Below are 7036 nucleotides of genomic sequence, written 5' to 3' on the forward strand. Positions count from 1 at the left end.
AAAGAGCATCATCCAACTTGTCCGACCAATCCTTCCTATTTCTTGCAACTTTCTTTTCAAGAATTAACTTGATTTGACGATTGGAACCTCAACTTGGCCGCTTGTTTGAGGATGATATGGAAGACCAAATTGTTGATGAACTCCATGCTTTCGCAACATCTTTTGAAAGGCATTGTGAATAAAATGAGAACCATTATCGCTTATCACCGCCTTTGGTACACCAAACCTTGGAAAAATGACCTTCTTGAACAACTTCATTACCACCTTGTGGTCATTAGTTGGGGAAGCAATGGCCTCAACCCATTTAGACACGTAATCCACCGCCACAAGAATATATTGATTTCCAAAGGACGAGGGAAACGGTCCCATAAAATTAATTCCCCACACATCAAACACTTCCAACTCAAGTATGGGTTGTTAAGGCATCTCATTTCGCTTGGAGATATTCCCAACTCGTTGACAACGATCGCATGTCTTAACAAAACCCCATGAATCCTTGAAGAGATGTGGCCACCATAAGCCGCTTTGAAGAATCTTAGTGGCGGTTTTAGCAACACCCGTATGGCCACCACTCGGATCCGAGTGGCACATCTTTAAAACACTAGGCACCTCTTCATTTGGAACACAGCGCCTAAGTAAGCCATCGACTCCTCGCTTGTACAAGATGGGATCATCCCACACATAGTGTCTTGCCTCTCTCTTAAGCTTCTTTCGTTGATTCTTAGAAAAGGAAGGTGGAAACTCCCCACACGCAAGAAAGTTCACTAAGTCGGCAAGCCATGGGAGCTCTTTTGCCTCAATAGCATATAAGAAGTAATCAAGCATTCTATCCTCAATTGGAGGCTTTTGCGTAGTTAGGCATTTGGGTGATAACTTCGGTAAATGGTAGAGAAAGGTGAATTTTCTTGAGCATGTCAATAAATCTTCCAAATTGTTCATCTAACTTGTGTCTCATGAATTTTTGTGGATAAGGAAGCTTAGGTTTCACAATTTCTTTCTCCACTCTCACCTCACTAGGTTTCTCAATCTCAACCTCACTCAAAGATGCACCATCTCTCTCATCTTCTACCAAAACCTCTTTTGTGGCCTCCTTAGTCTCACTCTTCCTAGGCAAACTCTCCTCAAGAACCTTACCACTCCTTGTAACAATAGCATTGACCGGTCTCTTGGAATCTAGGCCTTAGGAAGGTAAAGAAGAAGGACTAGCTTGGTCTTTCAAAGCATTAGCAAGTTGAGAAATTTGGTTTTCAAGCATCTTATTATGAGTCATCGTTTCATTAAATTTCTTGTCACTTACGGCCATGTAAGTGTTTAACAACTTTGTTTGGTTTTCAATGATTTCTTCCAAATTGGTTCTATGAGAAGAAGAAGAGGATTGAACATAGGAATTATCATTTTGGGTCTTTAGAGAAAATCCGGGAGGGGGACCCCTTTGAGAGTTATTTTGAAAATTTCCCCTATTTTGATTGTTTCAATTATCCCTACCTTGATTATGGTTACCATAACCTTGGTTATGATTACCTTAATTTTGGTTATGATTTTGGCTACTATAACCTTGGTTGTTATAGTTACCTCGGGAATTTTGGTGCCCATGGTTCCTATTACCACCACCTTGGTTGTAGTTGTCAAAATTGCCATGGTTGTTGTAAAACCTATTCCATTGACCTCTTTGATTCTCAAACCTAGAATCATTATTGTTTGATACATAGTTCACATGCTCATTCACATTTCCATCTTGATCATCACAAACATCCATACTTGCATGAGGGCAATTAGAAACATCATGATCGTACGATCCACAATCATCACAAAACAAGCATCCACTAGGCATGTTATTAGAAGAGGGAGGGGGTTGACAATTAGAAGACATACCTCTCCCCTTAGATTGGGAGGAAAGACTTGAAACTTGATAGGTAGCACTTTCCAACTTTGCCTTGATAGCGGACATCTCCTTCCCCAAGTTTGTCATTTGTGAGGATAGATTTTTGATTGCATTTAGATGATCAACTGAGTACACCAAAGAGCTACTCTTGCTAGTTGACTCTCTTTCTCCATCTTGCCAATCTCTATAATACCTCACTACTTCTTCAATTATGTCTACCACTTCCTCTTCCGTTTTGTTCATGATAGGACCTCCGGCTCCTCCATCTAAACATGATTTTCCTTGAGGACTAAGGCCTCCATAGAAAATTTGAATAATTTGGTAATTAGGAATTCCGTGGTGAGGACATTGTCTTTGATACTCTTTGTATCTTTCCCATGCTTCATAGAGACTCTCACTAGGCTTTTGCTTGAAACCTTGAATCAAAGCTCTAGCCTCCGTCGTTTTCTTTTGTGGATAAAAATGGGATAGAAATTCCTTGGTTACTTCGTCCCATGTCCTTAGAGAATTCGGCTTGACCTCCTTGTCTAGCCATTCCAAGGCACACCCTATGAGGGAAAAGGGAAAGAGCTTGAGGCGGATGAATTCTTGGGAAATTCCATTCACCTTGATAGTATTGCAATATTTTTCGAACTCCTTGAGATGATTTAGCAGGCTTTCATGCTTGGCCCCACTAAATTTTCGCCTCTCTATCAAAGTGATCATTGCCAGCCTTATTTCAATGTCATTCGCCGGTGTTGTAGGTGGAGCAATTCCACTCTCAAATCTATTTGCACCGGGAGTTCCCAATTCTTTCAACGCCACCCTTGGATTTATCCCATTCTTGCTTGTTCCTCTTGTTGTGGTTCTTCTTCACTTGAAGTGCTAGGGCTCAAAGATCGTCTAGCAACCCTTAACCTTGCAATAGTTCTCTCAATTTCCGGATCAAATGGCACTAGTGAATGACCACATGCTCTATGCATACAATCTCAAAAGAAATGATTAGTAGCACGGCTACAAGTGTAGCCTAAAAGAAAATCTTTTTGTATTTTCAATTAAAGATAAAATAGACTCAACAACTATAACAAAGCACCGATATCACTCCCCAACAACGGCGCCATTTTTTACGTAGGGAAAAGTAGGTCGTTTTCTACCTTTTCCTAGAGCCAAACAAAATTTATAAACACTCGACCAACCTAATACGAGTATCTGGTAAGTCAAAGGTCGAACCCAAAGGAATGAGTAGGTGCAAGCTATAGCCTAGGTCAAGCTACTTCAAAGATTGTAGAAAGATAGGGTTGGTAACTAAGGTATCGAGAAAGCTAGGTAAATCGAGAAATTCAATATACTAAACACTAGGGATATAGGTTCCACATGCAAGCTCAATGATTATGCTAATTGAAGGATCACTCAATCAATTCAAACATTACAAAGACAAACAATAGTTACAACCAAAGGAATTCAAGAGCTATCTCCTATAAGCCAAGCTAGGGTTCACTATGAATGGCTAATTAGGAAAATTACAATCATATTCAATCAATTAAAGCAATCCTCAAATCAAGGGTTCATGTCATTGAAATTTGCAATGCAATCTAGATTAATCTTATAGGTTGATCACTCCTAGTCTAATTAATCACATGCACAACCATGTCAACCAATATAATTGCAACAATTCAATCAATCAAGGATCATCAACTAGAAAAAATTATCAATCAAGCATGCTTACCCTTCTCCCTAGCAACTAATCTACTCACTAATCATGGTGAAATTGAGAAATCACAATCATATTCATTTCAAGTTTAATCAAGAAGAAATTTAATCACTCAACAAATTTCTAAAGCAAAGATTAAAGTTCAAATCAAACATTCAAGAATTAAAGAAAATTGCAATAAGAGTAAATTCAAAGGACAGAAATCTCACAAACTTTCATTGAATTAAAGAAGAAATTCCAAGATCAAGTTGAAACTAAAGATCAAATTCAAGTACAATCAAGTAATCTTAAGCTTTTCTCTCTACTATTTCTAGAAAATAAGTGTCAAGTACAAAAATAAGTCGTCCCCCCGAAAAAGGAAAAGTCTAAGGGTATAAATAGAAAATCGAGCGAAGAGGAACGGGGCGCCTGGTGCGTGCACACCACTAAGTCGCGCGCGCGCACAGGTGAGTCTGCGCGCACGCACCACCTATGTCGCGCGCGCGCACCCCTGCTTGGTGCTCGTGGCCTTGCCTCGTTCGCTTGCTCGATCGATCTCTGCGCTCCCAAGCATCCCTATAATTGGTGCACCCGAGGCGATGCTCGTGAGAAGGGCAGCTCCTTTATCTTCCAAGCATTTGAACACTTCGAGCCAAAGCGTTGCTTCCAAGGTTCTTCTGCTTGCGGAGCTAGCTTGAATTGCATGTTTGGATTCCCGAACTTAGCTCCATCAACTTCCTTGAATGTTCTTAAGCTTCCTTCTTGATAATTAAACCTCGGGAGACTCAAACACCTACAAAACAAGTCAAAGAAATGAAGAAGCGAGAAAAGATAACCGAGAAATGAATAAAATAGAAAGAAAACCATCAAAAGCACACATTTCTCTAAACTTACGCACAAACATGAAAAACAAGCATTATTATGCAAAACCACGACATAAAAGATTAAAAAAGAGCATAAAACTACAAAGAAAACCTAGCCTAAAAGTGCCATAAATGACACTCATCATTATTATTGCTTGATCACGCCTTTTATGCATGTTTAAAGGGAATTTGTACTTGTAATCACGCTTAATAAGATAATTAATAATCTTGTTTAGGTTAATATGATTATAATTCAAGTGATCGCCAATAATAGTTTTGTTTGTGCATTAATATTCAACCAACATAGATTAAACAGGTTTAGGGCTAATATATTGATTGTATGTTTGTCAGAAAGCGCACATGAATATGAGAAGAATAAAGTAGAGGCCTATTTTTAGGGCAGGTTTAATCTCTTTTAGGTTGGATTTGTACCTTCATCCCCGAATATCCAGTCATGGTTCCAGACAACTATGGAGTTAGCGATCTCATGGATCGTGAAGGGGTGTAACCTTCACCTTGTGAACGGCTTACAAGTTCCTAAAACTTGTTGGCGACTCTTTTACTCTAGCTTCCTTCCCTTTGGACGCCACCATGCTTAAGTGTATGATCACGGTGGGGCTCAAGTGTTGGATGCTAAAAATATTCCCTACATTTACTTGATCAAAGTAAAGAAAAAAAGAAAAAAAGGTCGAGAAAAGGTAATTCCGGCAAACATTTTCCAACTTATCATAGTGCATCAGGTTAAGTTCAACCATAAACTTGTATAGATGTATTAGAAGATGTAGCATCTCCAAATCTCCCTTACGAAAATACTAGTAAAATACGTATCATTATATTGTAGAGATAGACTTAGACGTATTACCGCCTCTTAATTATACAAGTCTAATCAAAACTACTAAACAAAATAAAAACTTTGCAGCAAAAACTCAAACTCTTTCTTTATTAATACTTAATATAAATAGTAACCATTGTTATGAGTACTCAAAAATAGAAAAAAAAAACCCAACATTTCTGTAGACACCTGATTGTGTCTCCCCAAAAACCAAATCTAGTGATGAATATCTTTCACGTCATGAATATCGAACAAAGGGAAATGTGAAAGAGTCTCGTGAATTCCTCTGTTTTTAATAAAAATAATTCATTTCTATTTTCGAAAATCATTCATTTTGTATCCTATTTATAAAAAATGTCCAATATAGTTTAGTTTGGTCCATAATACATGTCCAATATTTGTGTAGTTGGATGGGGCTTCAAAAGAGATTTCCAACGATATATCAGAAGCCCAATTCCGAGTTATAACGAGGAAGTTATGGTCAAAATACTAAACTGGGTCTAAACGAGTTTGATGTGCGACCCAATGATCATGGGGAGGGCCCATTAATATTAATTATATTCCTAAACCAATTAGGATAATTAGAAGCTTCTATAAGTTTTTAAAAGATCTTAATTATCCTTTTTGAAAGATAAAGATTAAAGAGTTTGAAATTGAATAAAACTTCTCTTTTTGAGAGTCCTTGTTCTGTGCGAAATGAAATATGTTCAGATATTATTTTTGTGCCTCATAATTTTTATCCAAATATTATATGGTTTAATAGCCCTTGAAATTATCTTTCCAATGATATATTATAATATTAATTCCAAGATATAACGGAAAAGATATGAAAGAAATACGAAACTCTATCCAAAACTGACACCCTTCCACTATTTCAGCCATATCTTTTATTCTAAAAACGATTTTAATATGATTCATATTGGGTTGGAAATTAGACTTCAAGAGCTTTCTAACAACATATTAAATTCCTTATTTGGAATTCTGGATCAAAAGTTATGATAAAAACAAAATTCGCAAAAAACTATTTTTATCGCGCTGCGATACTTTTTATCTTGCCGCATCAAAAGGAATTTTAATCCGATTCAAATTCTAAGTCTTTTCTAATGGTTTACTGTCGTTTTTATCTATAAATAGTGTTGATTTCCTTCGTTTTAATCATCAACAATAATCTATTCTATTCTATTATATTCTCTCTCAAAACTAGAAGCTTATTCTTTCCCCCTCTTTCTAAGCCTTCCCTTTTCCAAACAACATACGTCCATCACGAGACTTAGACACACATAGTCAAGCTCGAAGTTTCCTTCGCCCTAGACGTGAAAGGATGATAATTTCTAAGGGTTTGGTCCCAAATCCCTATTTCAATTGTTTAAATTAATTGTTTGATTTATATTTTTATTGAAATTACTAACGTGTGTATTCTTTTGATAGAAAGAGATACGAGGAAACAAAGTAAGTTTTGTTTGTGTATTAATATTCAACTAACATAGATTAAATAGGTTTAGGATTAATATATTGATTGTATGTTAGTTAGAAAGCGCACATGAATATGAGAAGAATAAAGTAGAGGCCTATTTTAGGGCAGGTTCAATCTCTTTTAGGTTAGATTTGTACCTTCATCCCTGAATATCCATTCATGGTTCCGGACCACTATGGAGTTAGCGATCTCATGGATTGTGAAGGGGTGTAACCTTCACCCTGTGAACGGTTTACAAGTTCCTAAAACTTGTTGGCGACTCTTTTGCTCTAACTTCCTTCCCTTTGGACGCCACCATACTTAAGTGTATGATCAC

General features: G+C 37.2%; 1 non-coding gene across 1 annotated transcript; it reads left to right on the forward strand.

Moving 5' to 3' along the window:
* Positions 1–2213: 2213 nt before the first annotated feature.
* Positions 2214–2319, forward strand: LOC145593199 (small nucleolar RNA R71). The gene has a single exon (XR_014102574.1). It is a non-coding gene; the product is annotated as a small nucleolar RNA R71 (small nucleolar RNA).
* Positions 2320–7036: the final 4717 nt, after the last annotated feature.

This window comes from Chenopodium album, chromosome 18, assembly GCF_948465745.1.
Source record: "Chenopodium album chromosome 18, dcCheAlbu1.1, whole genome shotgun sequence".
Taxonomy (NCBI): Eukaryota; Viridiplantae; Streptophyta; class Magnoliopsida; order Caryophyllales; family Amaranthaceae; genus Chenopodium; species Chenopodium album.